Below are 16,577 nucleotides of genomic sequence, written 5' to 3' on the forward strand. Positions count from 1 at the left end.
ATAAAAGCCAAGAGACTTTGAAGAGAGTTTCCTTTCGCCAGGTAAGTCCAGGCAGATGCACGTGCCCTGAGGGATGTGCACTGACTGCAAAACACTGCATGCTGGACCAGAGTAGTGTACATGCATGACTGAATTTATACTGCAAAGGAGATTAATTCTAACCTTTCATATTTTTAGATCTGTATTTTCAGAAGTAGACGCACTTGTTTGTCTGTTAAGCAAGATAGAACAAGCTTTCTCTATCTCTAGAAAATGTTTTTCTGTTGTATGAGCTGAAACAAGCATATAGGTTCTAAATTGCAATAATTTACAATATTCAAATTGCATGCCACATTAATCAGTATTCCCCATTCTTTTTTAGTGAGAAATTTTTGGTAGTAGATGTCTACTGGTAAGTTCGGACAGATAAATGCTGAACCTAGCAGATAATATGGAACCAAGAACTCATTCAACAAAAAATAGGTTCAAACCTTGTGCATCTTGAGGTTCAGTGATTCAGACACTTTCCATTGTGATCTAGATCCTAGCTTTCCTATCAAACCAAAGATGTGAGGACAATAATAGTCTTTATTCAAGGTCGAGTTCAATTATCTTTACTGCAGCACTTCCAAAACTTTTGGGAACAGGAAGGAAATATGACACTTTGTATTTTTCTGATTCTTCACGAATATTTCATGAACAATTCACACTTTCTACCTGTATTCTTTAGTTGTGACTTTACACATTGATACACAGCTTGAAGAGAAGGGCTCTATTTCCTTAATTATATGTTCACCCTAAGTAATTCTGTATAGTGTAAATTCAGAAGTGAACTATATCATAGTTTACTCTGAGATGTTAGGAAACCCATATTGAATTGAGAGTGCAAATTAAATTGCATAAAGTCAGTGTAGGACGAGCTTTATTAGAAGCCACATCAGGCCTCTGAACAGCTCTGCTGGGAAATCAATGAAGTTGCTTAAGAACCTGTACACTTAGGCAGCTAATAGTATTTGTCTTTTCATATGGCCCGCCTAGTTCTTGAATCTATACCATATACTAGATGATCAGTACTAGAGCTGGTATTTCTAAGACATTAGCAACATTTATTATGGAATACTATGGAAACCTGGGTCTTCCTTGATTAGTAGACCTGCTTGCTCAGCTGTCCCCGAAATCTGATTAATTGAATTGCCATGGGAGTCATCTGCCTGGTGTTAATTGGGGCCTTAACGAGGGAGGTATGATTACTGTCTGCAGTGCATTTTGATATAATCAGAACTGGAAAGCTGGGGGAGAGAAAACTATTTGTGATGTTATTATGACAATAAGGAAGCTGAAAACAGCAAAAACTCTACATACCTCAAGAAGCTCATGAGGACCTTAAAATAAGGATATTGCCAAGGAATAGGAGAGAATGAAAGATCTCATATTTAAGATGTTATATTCTCTGGTAATTTTTATAATCTTTAATTGCTTTACAACTGAGTTCTATGTCCAGTATTGCAAAGTCTAAGAAGATAAAACCAGAAAATAAATAAAAGAAAAAGGAAAACAGAAAATTATTTTTTTTTCTGTACTTCTTAGATGCTACTATAGAATTGAAGGAAAAAATACATCTTGGCAATTTAATTCACAGAATAAAATAAAACCTATCTAGCAAGGAATCAGTTTCCCTTGCTTTCTAGAAGACAAAATCCTTGTTCCATTATGTCACAGGAAAACTGTTCCAACAACTTCATCTAGACTGAGATTTCTTCACACCTTCTCCTGGTAGTTTTAATATTCAGTAGGCCACTATGTCAGTCGAACTCAATTCTGTTTCACCTCTATGAACTTGTGTGAAGACACTCAGTGCAAAAAAGCTTGCATCCATCTTTCACTGATCATAGTTACCATGGAGCCATCGTCCACCAGAGCAGAGCCATCACAGTTCAGAACCTTAAAACGTTTATCCTTTCCACTTGCCATGATTCACTGAGTTTACTATTCCATTTCTCATCCATGGAAAAACATATATGGCCACATGGAGACAGGAAAAAGTTAATAATCTTGCCATTTCTAAAAACTAGTAGCACTTTATGCCAAGTCATTAAAAAAGCACACCTCTTACAAAAGAATTAGAAAACTTCACTATTTCTATCATGCTATTTTTCCTTCATCTCCATAATTGGGAGGTTCATTAAAAAGGGAAATAATAGATGCAGGAGGATGCAGAAAAAAATAGACATGTAAAAGCAAATACAGTGCATTATGGTCTTGGAAGGTACCAGTCTCTAAAAATCATATCATAGAACCATGGAATAACTTGCGTTGGAAGGAACCTCAGGACCACCAAGTTCAAAACCCATTGTCACAGGCAGGGTTGCCAGCTGCTAGTTCAAGAATTATATCAGGTTACCCCGGGCCCCTTCCAACCAGACCTTAAATATCTCCACAGACAGGGCATCCGCAACCTCTATGGGCAAAGCACGGTCTGCTCTCAGCAACATCATGTGTGTTCACTCTGTCACCTCTCAGATGGCAGATGAACCAGACGAATGAAGATGCACTGATACTGTACACATATAATGTTTCTGGACTAGCCTAACTGAACCATCAGTAATAGGGATTTCTCTGAAAGACATGGTTGATACAGCAGGGGAATTTGTGAAGATCTTTCTTTGTGATCTGCAAATTCTGCAGGAGCCAAGCTGCAGGAAGTGCGACCTTCACAGAATACTGTTCAATCTCATCTTTGCATAGATTTATCAGCAGCTCATTTCTTTGTTTTGGTAGCCACAAAAACACTATAAAGTACATTTATTTGTTTGATTTAGAGATGATTAGTGTATCAGGAAGCATCAGGTCTAGACCCTTGCTTTGTTTTCACCTTTTATCTTCCATGGCAAACACTGGAAATTTTCTGCTTTAATTATAGCTCATTTAACTGACATTTTTATATTTTCTTTCTTTTAATTATCACCATATTATACAAGCTTACTGAAAGATCTGGAAAATAGTGAGTTTCTCTTAGGAAATAAACATAAAACAAACAAAAAGGAAAAAAAGAAACCAACAATGAAACTACAGAACTCGAATTTGCTGGTTCAGTCCTTGCACAACCACTACTTGTTCACTGGAGACTCCTATGTGCATGATCCAGAGACTGCCATATTGATCATATTGATCAAAAAACCTGTTCGTGGAATGACTGAAAAGTGAATTCCCTAACCTACAATCAATGTGCTACTCAGCAATGTTCCCACTCCCAGTACAATGTACTCCAAAGCACATTTTCCCTACTGTCTGCATCACATCCCATCTTCCAACTCTGTAGAACCTCTGATTTTTTTTCTAATCTGACATGCTTTTGCAAGTGCAGAGTATGACGCTTGAATTCTGATTGCTTTAGCCAAGTGATTGGGAACCATTTGGATAGACACCATTTTTATAAAGTTGTTGTTCAATCATAAGCAACAGAGCAATGATCAGAAGTCTCTCACTCAGTGTGCTGGCTGAAAGGCACGATGAAAACTGTAATTCTGCAACAAGAACATTTCTGACAAGTTGAACCGTCTATCAGAAAAGTATTTCTCATGTTACATCTTGCATTCTCTGCACTTATTTATAGATATAGGTGCAGAATGTGACAGACAGCAAAAGGGAAAGATCGGGTTTGAAGAGGATATAATCAGTGAAGGGTATGGAATGACACTGTATTGCAAATGTAGAACAGGAAGCACGTATGGAAGAGAGGGAAGAGAGGTGATATACTGTGTTAGACAAGGAAACCTAGAGAGACAAAGCGACATTCCAGCTGCATGCTTCACAGCTCGCGTTTGCTCATTACTGCTTAAATATCAAACGCTGAAACACATCTGGTGAAAATTGCATTCTGATGCTTTAAGAAAACATATAAAACCCCATGAAACAAAGGCAACCTGATGTGAAAACAGCTGAGGGACTCTCTTTAATTAACCTGATTTTCTGGAAATAATAAGAACTTGTTTTGCCTATCACTGAACAACACATATACTCACTGAAAACCAAGACTTGCGCAATGCAGTATCAAGTTCTTAAAATTATGCTTTCAAAACAATTAAGAAGCTAAGAAAATGGCTAAGATAGCTGAGGATATTTGTTCAAGTCACTGTATCACTCCGTAAGAAGCACATTGTAATAGATTCTGGTCTCATAATTCAAATCAAGTCATATCCGCTAAGAAAGTGGAGGAACAGGTTGGCATTTTCTATTATCTGTCCTTTATGAGCAGACTAAGCACATGAGCTCTCCCTTTGCTAAGGCAGAAGAAAAGATGTCCTTCCTCAATGATTTTTTCAGCACTTTAAAGCTTTGCAAACACACCTCCGCAGGGGGTACATGCACAAGTGGGATGCTCTGCAGCAAGAGTAGCAGCTTTTATTACTATCACTCCTTCTGAAATAAGGTAGCAAGGAGAATGGGAACAAAATGACTAACAGTAATGCTGATAATACAGCTGATCATTCCTTTCCAACAGAAGCACTAGTTGGCATGTGTGCTGTGTCAAAATTGCTGAAAAAAAAGTCCATTAAATGTTTTCCTTTTAGAAGGACAAAAAATTTAATTTTAACTTAGTCATTTTCTGAAGGATTCACTTCTCTTAAATTGGACATTTAAAAGTTAGAGTTTCACGTCAATTAATCACTCTAGATTGCCTTCATAATCAAGTGGGGAAAAAAAAAAAACAACCTGCAAGTGTGATTCATGTAATCATAAGAGAAATATCTAAGATATACCCCAGTTTCCAAACTTTCACCCTCATAACTGCAAACCTAGCCAATGTCTGTCAGCAGACTAGTCTGTAGCTGAATCAATATGTCAACATTATTTCCTGCTTTATATTAGTTTGTGGTCCTTCTGAATTCCTTTCCCACAGGAATTCGGAAAGATTCATTTCATGAGATTTTCCTGAATTTATTACCCCTTTAGTTAATTAAGAACAGAGTCATGCAATCAAATTTGTCCATTCTGAGAAATAAGAAAAATGACCCAATCTAACCCAACGACGATTGCCAAATTAGCAGCAGAAGAAAAAGAAAACCCACCACACTGACAAAATCCATTTCCATATTGAATGTTTACTGGCCTGCTATTAATGTTTGGTAATTTCCTAACTAATTAATTTGTGTAATAGGAGATGGAAATAATAGGCTTCTGTATGAATGCAGAATACAGAATAGAATGCATTGACATTGACCAGAAAATATTAGATTTGGGATTTATTTAAGAAAACACAGATTGAACCATTATTAAGAATTACTGCTATATACTCTTGGTGCTAAATCCAGATTCACAGCTAAAAAGCCAGCAAGTGATAGGAAATAAACCATATAGGTGATATCATGAGGGAAGCGAAGGCCCAGAAGGAATCTTAGATACTATTTCACCACTTGTACTTTGACTAACCTGAGGGCTCTTCTTATATCAACTCTAAGGCTGATAATGATACTCTGTGCCTGGAGCAATAAAGAAGAGAGGCAGGGGAGCCACTTTTTCATTCCTTTTATTCTCCAGGGTAATCACAGATGCAGTACAACAAAGGAGAGTGGATTGGAAAGCCATCCATCTCTGGGACTCAAATTAATGGCCTTACACATACAACACAAAGGCTGTGTTCTTCTATTAGTCCCCTACCTGTTACATTTTGAGGGGAAAAGGTAAGCAGAAAAAAGCAAAAGAAACACCAGGGCTGCTTCTGAGTTGACCCTTTATGAGAAATTTATTTTTAGTGCTAATTGTTAAAGAGAGGAACCACAACAAGCAGTGCTGCACAGAGCTGCTCTATTGAAAGGCCATTCAGAAGCTTTAGAAGGACAGTCACTATTTTTACAATTATCAAACAATGCCAGACAGCAGAAAAATGAAGAATGATATCCAACTGATGTTATAGCTAGAGCTTGTAAAGGGAAGTAGGGCTTTGGCTTTACTTACAGTAGATTTTATTTATGTTTTGCAGTTTTTGCACCATATAGATCATTGTCAGATTCATTTTGATTGTTTCAATAGCACAATATCTAGGAAAGAAACTAAAAATAAATGCATGAATAGTATTTACTCTGCAAACAAATCTGCAAGGACCTGATGCTTGGTACAGAAAACTCCTCTTTCAAAGTTAAAACAAGTAAAACTTACTAAAAGGCAAAAACTAAACATCAAAGTCTTAGTTGTGGCAATCCCCTCATGTAATAGGAAAATGTGTGGAAATAATAGCCTGATATTGTCAAGCTCAGGTGCATTACAAGAAAAGTCCTGATCATTTCATGTGTTTGCTCTTTAATATGAGCTGAAGACACAAGATTATTACACTGAAAAACAGTGTTTTGCCTTCCTGGAGATAAATATGACACGTTCTTAGTACTGCTGCCTGGAAAAGCCACAGAGTATGAAGCAGAGAACTGGATGCATCTGTAGCTTTTCAAGCAAATGCATTTTAAAAAAATAATAAGTTATAAGAATTCTTAAAAAATAAAGCAGTATAAATTTATCTCCATTTGCCTTCTGCTTTATTAGGCTTGGCTCTGGTTCATGCAATTTATTACTTTTTAAAGGGAAGCTGGAAGTCCCATGTATTCATGTTTCCCAGCTACTGTGCTTTAAGAAATACATAGGAGGTATTATCAGTCATATTTATAAGGTGAAGAAGTACCACTGTGACAAGGTTGACCGACCTGCACAGCATAGATCCATAGGAATTCTTTGACTGAATTGAGCATTTAAGTTTTAAACAATCTTGTCAGATAACCCAGAAGAGCCACTAAAATGTTGGTGCAAAGATTAGTTACACTTTGTTTCGGAAATGAGAGCCTGATTCCCGTTTTGCTTGGCTTAGTTTCCAGCAACTGTCTCATGTTGTTGCCATGCCTTCTGCATGGAGACTGCTTCCCTCCCTGGAGTGAATGTTGCTTGTGTGCAACCTCTGGGCAGGGGAAACTACCAGAAATCAGGTACAAGAGGAGCTGGAGGGGATGTCTGAACATGGAGGTCAGAGGAAATGTGCACTCATAGGTCTCTCAGCCTCTGCTTCAGAGGTAGAGCCTGGTCTGAGAAGGGCAGCCTTCATGCATTTCTCCTGCATGCAGAATTTTCCACCTCAGTGTGAAAAGCTTTTACTTCTGCTCTACTTACTAGGAGAACTACATCGCTCTTCAACTCATTCATTATGTATTATTTCTTCAATCTCTCTGTCTTCTCTGTATGGATTAGTGATAAATTTGTGGGATACACAGCTAAAAACAATGGGGCTGTGAAAGGGACAGCAACTAAGCCTTGTATAACTCCCTTGGACTACTATGTGGCACCTATAACCAGACTATTCTGATTATTATGGGCTGTCTACTGCACATAGATAAATTGTTCTATAATATCATGTAAAATTCAAAGGAAAATTTATGTAATTTATATTACACAAAGACAATTATTTGTATCAATCTCAATAGCATTTTAATGTGAACAGGTAGCATGTTAGGGAAATTTATTTTCCATAATTCCATATTGTTTGCCATTAGTTATAATGTTCTTTTTTATTTCTTTATTAGTCATGCCTCATACTAGCTGTTTCGTTGTTTTGTGTAGGCTAAATTTGAGACTGATGAGACAGTAATTCCCTATGTCTTCTCCCTTCCCCTTTATTTAGAATTGGCACAGCTTTATCTTTCTACCACTTGGCTTCCTAACAGCTGCAAGATTTATTGGAATACAATTTAAAAAGAAAGGTTGTTAGGAGCAAAATTAAAACATATACAATTATTACTTAATTCTTGAAACTCTATTTAGTCCTCTAATGCTAAAAATTGAATTATATATAATCTGCACACAGAACACATCTTTATGCATGAAACAAGTAAATATATTTTTTAAAATATTTTCAGAGCAACATATACATAAATACGCATGTATTAAAATAATCTGATTTTGCAGATTGTGGCACTTACATAATTTTGTCTGCTGCAGTTTTTCTGAAACAGGTAAAGTGGCAAAAACTAGAAAGAATCAGTATTGTTGCTTTGACTATTAAAAAGAAAGCAAGTTTTGTAAGAGAGCTTAGAAAATATACAATTTGAAAACATAAATACATTTTCCTCTCACCAAATGCAGTACACTGAAAATTTGTAAAATGTATCTCACTCTTATTTTTTTCCATAACAATTTCTAGCATGAGAAAAGAATGTCTGATGAAGAATATCTTATTCCACTCTCCTAAATTTTTATTATTATCTATTTTCCCATTTCCAAGAAGTATGAGAATGTTACCATGCTCAGAGGTCTTCTTCTTGCATATATTATCATCTTTAACTGTTATGTTTCCTTGTGTACTATAGTTTCCATTAGAACCCTGGATTTTAATGTAAATTTGTTGCTCTACACTATCTGTATTTATTTTATTATTTTGTACCATCAGCCATAATAAAGATAGGTAAAGCTAGATTGATTAGATGTCTTTTATGTGTAAGAAAATAGTATATATTTATTCAGTGGAGAGAAAGGAAATATGCATGCTCTTTTTGCATCTCTTAAATAGTAACATTAGTAATTTGTAGTAAGAAATGCATACATAAGACATTTCCTTTTAAAATATATTGAGTTTGCTTTTATAATAAATGCTGTCATTTTCCCACATGCCAAGTTTCTCTCCTTGATGATGTGTTTGTTATTGTTATTTGTAATTGTATATGAGCTTTTTCTTGTCCCTTGCTTTTCTTTGTCAGCTTGGACCTGCAAGATAAGAGACCAGGAGCATCCAGTCTCGTGATTTTGGAAGACAGTTGAACAATCCAGACCCTACAGACAAAATGGGAAGGCAAAGATTGGAGAATAACATGTCGGTGGCTGCAGATGATGAAGCAGGATTTGACATACAGATATGGGAAAGGACCCCAGAGTTCCAGGAGTTGGATTAGACGATTCTAATGGGATATTCTATTCTTTGTTTCTATAATTCTAGGATGAGAGTTTAAGATCTGATCCATTCAAGGGTGCAGCAAGGATAAGCTACCTGCAAAGCTTCATAGTTAATAAAATAACAGAATCATTGAACATGATCAGTACTTGTTCTCATTTAACCCAAGACTGCTTTTCAATATTTCCCAGGTAACTGTACTTTCTTATTACATGTACCATTGTGATCTTTCTACCAATCTTATCAATATTTGAATTTGGGACAAGACTTAAAACTTTTTTCAACTGCTATGTTGTATGACCCATCTTTGGCCAGTGTGGCCCATCTTTGTTATTTTATTCTGGGATTTGGGTCTTCTAGGATTTTATTTAAAACTCCAGATCTTTGAAAAACTTGCCGTTCATGCTATAGTCATACTGCCCTTTTGCAGAGAAGGCAAATCCTTGATTCCCTGAGGTTATTCCTCACTATCTTATTGAAAGTCTGTCGTCAAGCTTATTAATCATTCCAGCTTCCAGTAATTTGGGTTCTGTGCTTATCTCTGCAGAAAGAGTCTCAAGCTTATTTCACAGAGCTGCCAAGCCACACTTCCATTTAAAGATGGTTTGTCACAAAGTAAAATGATAGCAATATCAAAAGTAGCCAACAGTGGTGGTGCGTGACAACAATGAACACAGAGCCTACCTAAAGACTGAGCTTAAACCCCAAATGAAAGATCAACAACATGTTTTCAACCAACAATTTGCATTTTTCCTCACTTTTTCCTTTGACATGGATCCGTTTATTAACTGTGTAAGATGAGGCATGAGTGATGGAGCAACTATGCTAAATAAAATCAGTTTAGCATTTGACAGAATGGATTTTGGCCACTAATCATTGAACTTGACTGTAGTCAAGAGGACAAAACACGTTTGTTTCTTTTTTTTTTTTTTTTTCTCTTAAGCATTTGTACATGCACACAATTCTGAAAAATGGATTCTTCCATCCAACTGGAAAGCTATAAATTCACCCTTTTATCCCCTCAGCAAGAGAATGTGTAGTTTCAAATATAACTTGTTATGAACGGTGGATTGGCACATCACTGCAAGGGAAAAAAAAAAAAAACAAAACAACAACCTAAAAGTCAAGCTACATTAGGAATATGGATGAGAACGAGTAGGGAGTTATCATTCTTGTTTGTTAAACATGCATTACTGGATAGGTTTAGGGACCTCAAGATGTGGAACTTTGGAGCAGAAGTAAAGTAATGCCTCTTATTAAGATAATTTATTATTATTTGAGAAGCCTGAGTGAGCTAAAGAACTGTCACAGCAAATGGAAATTGTCTTCGCTAATATAAATTAATTATGACTGCAAAGAAGTACTAATGGGAATAAGCAGAAATATCTGACATCAACATGTAAGACTGCAAAAGAATGACATCCAAAGATCCAGCTTCACTTTCAGTGACAGCGTGAACTAATCAGACTAGAGAGGCCAACAGAGCTCAATTTGTCTCAGCTTTCCTCTTCTCTTAGATCTTGCAGACGGTTGATTTCACACATCAGATACTTGCCAATTGTGCATGGTAGCCATGGTCTAATTTAAGATAGCAAGTCTCAGAAGATCTTTCAAATTGTATTACATTTATCATGTATATATATGGAATTGTGTATGGGCATGCTGCTGTTCTCAAGAGCCCAGAATATTTGGGTATCATCTCTTCCTTAGACACAGAAATTCTTCGTAACATCCATACATAGACAAAGGCCAGTGTGTGCTGCACGTTTCTCTTCATCCTTGCAACACCAAGGTAGTCCCTTAATTTTACCCCACTCTCTCTATTTAAGAAAACTACATTAATTGTAGTCCCTGAAACATTTTGAAGGCACTCAAGCAAACTAAAAAAAAAAGTGAAACCCAAATACTTTAAAATTTTACATGATCTTAGGGTACTTCAAATTTACTTGCAAGATATAAGTTAGCAGTTCCTGGCTATCTAGGGATATGCCAGACTATGCAGTGGCCTGTGTTCTTAACAACCCTGATGCTGTAGGGCACAGCAGAATGACAGAGAAATCCAGTTCAGATTTTGCAGGCAGTATAGCTACATTAACACATTTCTGTGCTTGACAAAACGTGTGCCACAGCAGCACTGATAATCTTGGTTATTATGTGAACCACCAGTCCTGCAGACACTAGCCTCAGCATCCATCTGGGCTGAGTTTGATCCACTGCTACTCTCAGAGTAGAAATACTCTATTTAACACATCTGTACGTGTTTCTGCTGAAAGCTGGAACAGTGCTAGAAATAGTGCTAGAAATGCTAAACTGTACTCCTACACAGACATATGACAGCTAATGTAGAAAAATGTTGAAAATAAATCTGAACTCTCCTTGTGTGCTGATATTTTGGTCTATTCCATGGGATGAAAAAGAAAAATAAACATCTTTTTGGAAGAACTCTATTTAGATTTTTACAGCACTTCCAATCAGCAGCCTACTGCACTTTAAATCCCTGCATAGTTCTGCCTGTCTTTTGTGGGCAAAAAGGTAGGTCGTTCTCCTGTTCTCATTATTATTATCCTCTACTTCCATGTTTTGTTTTCTGTATTCTTCTGAATAAAACAGAATGAAGGAATCAAGATATGTCAAGTGCTGCTTCAACCTCTACAGTCAGCAAGGTTTGTGCACTCTCAAACCAGTGAGCGCTAACAACTGCAGGGGTACCATTTCTATGGGCCGTCCTTTGCAGTTAAACATGAGGAAGTTGTGAAAAGAAATATTGCTAACGATAACCTGCCCCAGTTTCATACACTGTAAGATAAAACAGAACTTGTTTCTATCAATACTGGGAAGGTCCTTGCTTGAGTATGTAGTTTCTAAGATTAATTAAGCTCTGAAACTACTGGATAAAGAGTATTTTTCTCTAGAAATTGATAGTCTTTGAGATATCACAGTCAAGCAACAATATAAGCAATACTACAGAGGACAAGTTTTTATTTTAGTTAACGGCTCTCAGCAGATCAGGAGACAACTCTGTTGGGGAGAGTTAAAAAAACACACAAACATAGCCCTTGCTTGGATGCACAGTGTAGAAAATAGGATGTGGTGCGAGAGCACTGAGAGCTCTTATTCTATAACAACAACAGGTAAGAGGAATTTGATTAGCAAGAGGATAAAATTAATTTTAATGAAAAGAGATGACAATAAGATTTTTTAAAGGATTTAAAGTGTTGCTAGTCCTAAGTACTGTAAAATGATAATATACAGTTTCTCCAAGTCTTTACTAAGCCAGACATTTAGTTTGCTTAAGAAAAAAACATAACTTATACACGATGATTGTAAATTACACACCATAGCCAAAGTTATAGCCCATGAAGAAAAATAACATGCAGAAACAATACTGCAACTTCCAAAAAATACAGTTGTGAATAATAGTTTTATATTTAGTTCTTCTGTGAAACTTTAACATTTTCATATAAGGTGAAAGCATCCTGCACAGAAAAAAGAGATAAGGTGAACAAACAGTATGATTAAGACATCATTCGCTGTATTTCATAAAAAACACCTTCCTTTAAGTGAGCTACAATGCATTGCTTTTTATCAATGAAATTTACATTTCCTTCCACTGAATTCAATGTGTTCAAGCAGAACTACATCCTTTCATAATATCAAAGAAAGTAAAAGAGGAGAAAGAAACGTCTCTTCAGTACTTTTTAGTGAGTAAAGTAAATCTCTCCCTGGCCTGAGCTGTGCATTCATCAACATTAAACAGAGCCAGCTGTGTGTTTTACAAAAGCAGAGTTGCTTTTTGTCTTCAAAATTGCTTGGTAAGAGACATGATGGTTATACAAATGTGCTCCTGAATAGTTTCCTACTGTAAAGAGCAGACTGTTAGTGTAAGCATGGTCACCTTCAGATAACCCTGAAGAGTTTAGTGAGGGAGATAGACCATGGAAACTAACCAAATGGAAGAGTGCCTGTTTAGGATGCTTATGAACTGATCACTTCTAACTGTCTCTAAAGCATTAAAAAACCCAGCAAATTGCCAAGGTGAAGTATCATTCCCCTGAAGGGAACTCATTTATCATTGTGTTTAAGAACTTGGGTTGTCAGCCTCGATAAATGAAATGGTCCATTGATATAACTCAAGTCACTGATGCGTGGTTCCAAAATGTAATGCTTAATTAGGTGTACTAAATTAACTTATTTTTATGTAAAGTGTTTATGTTTTATGGAATGAGCCATTTAATTAAAAAGGCCCAAGTAGAACATTGTCTCATATCAAAGGCCTGCCCTTTAATTGCAAGAAAAATTCCAAACTGAAAAACTAAATCAAGGAAATCACAGGAAAATTAACTGTTGTGAAGATTATTATCTCCTCAGCGTGCATTTACTTTCTAATTAATTTATAAGGAATTCTTTGAAACTAATCTAGCTGTAAAATTGACATCTTTCTTTGGTCAATTCAGGCCTAGTATTTAGGATCTGGTGGAAGGCAAAAACTCATAGTGCTCCATCTGCTACACCTGATCTGCTACAGGCTAAATGTGTTGAAAAAGATAAACCTCTCTGGTATTCATCCCATTTTAAAATGTTTATCCAAGGTCAAAATGATTCATTGCTTTTTTGAAATACTTACTCTCTTCATTGCCTATTGAAGAATTAAAGACTACAGGAAACTAAGAATTATAGAGTTTCTCATGTTTGCTTCTTCGTATTTTTTTTTTTTAATTCGCCACTACAGCCAGTATGATGCAGATAAAGGTTTAATTACATGATGTAAAGTCATAGTTTCTGTGTTCCTAGGAACCATGATTTTACATCAAGTCATTAACTAGTCTATCTTTCACCTTCCTTCAGATTTGGAGACCCCCAGGAGGGGAGTCCTAGAACCTCTGCTGCTGCTCACTCTACTGGCTCAGGTGATAGGAAATACTAATGGCAAATTACCAGTAAACATCTAAGTCTTTTCTAATGAAGATTTCCGTCTTTTCAAAACCTTCAGCATTTCTAGCCAGTAGGCCAAAATACCTGTGAATCTAACCATAATGTAGAGAGCTAAAAGTAGTATTTTATGATTTAAAGGTTAACATACAAAAGGTAATTTTGTATGGATTAAGGTACAAATTTTCTGAAACTGTGTATGTTAGATAGGAATTCAAAGTTACTGAATTTCTAAAAAATCTCAAGAAGCATATTATAAGAAGTCATATCTACTACCAATACAAATAGATATTTCAACCTTCACAGTGATTTTCTAAAGTAAAAATTCAAGTTCATTGATTTTCATTAATGCATATCTAACTTCATCTGTATATAAAGACCAAAAGCAGAACTAAGACTGATTCTATGTCACATGCAAGTCTATAAAGATTCAAAATCATAGAACCTTTTAATAAAATACATTTTCACAACACCCAATAATAGCCTTCATAAGTGTAAACCCTACCTTAGGAAAACTTTTAGATTTCAGCCTGGAGAAGTCTCTGGGAAGATCTGACTGATTTTTCAGTATCTAAGCAGGGGGGGAGAGGAGAAGGAGGGGGGGGGCATAAGAATGAAGGGATCAGACTCTTTAGCGTGGTCTGTTTGCTGTTTCAAGCTAAAAGAGGAGAAATTTAGATTGGAATGAGGAAAAAGTTTTTTACAATAAGGGTAGTGAAGCACTGGCACAGGTTGCCCATGGAGGTGGTGGTAGTTCTGTCCATGCATAAATCTTTAAATACAAAAGTACTCTTCCTTGGTATTACATTTTGCCTTATTGTGACCTGTGGGCTTTATCCTATAAATCAGCCAATGTGAAGCCTAATGATCTCTGCAAGGGCTCTGCTGTCGGCCAGAATGTCATCTCCATGCAGCAAGTCAGAGGAATAGAAGTGAGAACTTGAAAAAAAAAGAGAAAAATGAGACCTGCTTATTAACACATACCTAAATTTGATGCTCTTTAGCAAAGTTTCTTTATTCTCTTTCCTTTATTTATTTATTTGTTTGTTTTCATTCTATAGCAAATTCACAGTCAAAAAGACTGGAATGCCCAGAGGAGGTGGCTGCAGGTAGTCTTGCATCACCTCCCCATTCCTCTTCATTTTACCTTTTTTCGTTTAATCACACCATAATTGTTCCCTAATTCTTTTCTCTGCTGTCCTCTTCCATGGAACAAATTTCGCAGCCAGCTCTCCTCCAGCCATTTTCCATCCTGGTCACAATGTTCTGTAGCTATAAAACGGTGAGAGTATATCCCTGGAAACTGTGTGTCTTTACTAATTAGTCAGTCGATCATGTGTTAAAAGGAACACTGCTACCAGTGAAAAGAGTTTCACATAAGAAGGCCTAAAATGTAACGCTGAAGTCCTCATGGAAGACTTAAAAATCACCAAAGCTCTGAGTTACAAATTCCTGCTTAAGATTGAGAATGAGCAGATATGTTTTTCAGCTTGCCTGGAACGTGGTTTATAAATTCATAAACTGAGAAAAATCCAAACTTTCAGTGCCTGCTTAATTCTGCCTTTTTGAAAAATGAGAATAAGAAGCCAATGTTCATCTCAACAACTTTCTTTTTGTCTCAGAACTATTCAACTCTCATCTCCCAGAGATCTCTTATTTAGACGAGGAAGCTAATTCTACAAACTCTGGTCCCCATTTAGTTTAATCGAATTCAGGGTTTATTTTGTTTGGGTTTTTTTTTTTTTTTTTTTTTTTTTTCATCACTCCTGTTTTACGGGTGAAAAACTGAGACACTGAATGACTAAGAGAGAGATAAGAGCACCTCATTAATTACTTCTAATTTAAGCATTCCAGCACTTTGGGATTAGGATTCAGATTCATCTTAATTTTAGACAGCGAGCTGAAGCTCCTAATTTATAAGGCTATTTATCTTTGTTGATTTTTGTTGTCAAACAACTGGGATAGGTTTCATTTGACTGAACATTTGAATCACCCTCTGGAGGACAGTTAAGCTCCTGTCTGCAATTTACTCTACAGTACCCAGTGTGCAGTGGAGTGAATCCACACTTTTATCCAGAGATCTCATAATATCTAAATTTGGCTTCTATGTTTCCTCTCAACAGGAGTATCTGGAAGTCCCCCTGTTGGGCAGATGGCATTCCTGAGCTTAAGCACTCTTAGTCACTCTGCCAATGGGTACAGAACATCCAAATTAAATATGTGGAAGCTGGTGGCCCTGCTTGTGGCGGGGGCGTTGGAGATTCATGATTCTTAAGGTCCCTTCCAACCCAGGACATTCTGTGATTCTGTGTGATTCAAATGTCACCCAAATGCCAAATCCCTCAACTGTCTGAGAAATGGAATTCAGAGCATGCTCTCCTGTATTCTAATTGAGTAGTCTTACAACTGGGATTCTCAATTATGCTCTTACTTCTTTTTGCCATCTTTCTGGTCCTAAGATTGCACCATTTTGGCACAGCTTCTGAAGTTCTCAATATACTTCTGTAGCCTCCTATTTTGAACATTTCAATGGGATATGAAAACATGGAGGACCAAAAACAGACTGGCACATCACACTTCAAGAGTACTCAGAGCTATTGGTTTTATTTTCTTTTTTCTTTTTTTCTTTTTTCTTTTTTTTTTTCAATACAGGATCTCTTTCACAGGCTGATTTTGAATGAGATCACTGTGCTGCAAGTTGTAGCCCACGTCCTTGTCATGTGCAGATCAATGCTGAAAGTTTGGCCTC

Source organism: Tetrao urogallus (assembly GCF_951394365.1).
Source record: "Tetrao urogallus genome assembly, chromosome: 1".
Taxonomy (NCBI): Eukaryota; Metazoa; Chordata; class Aves; order Galliformes; family Phasianidae; genus Tetrao; species Tetrao urogallus.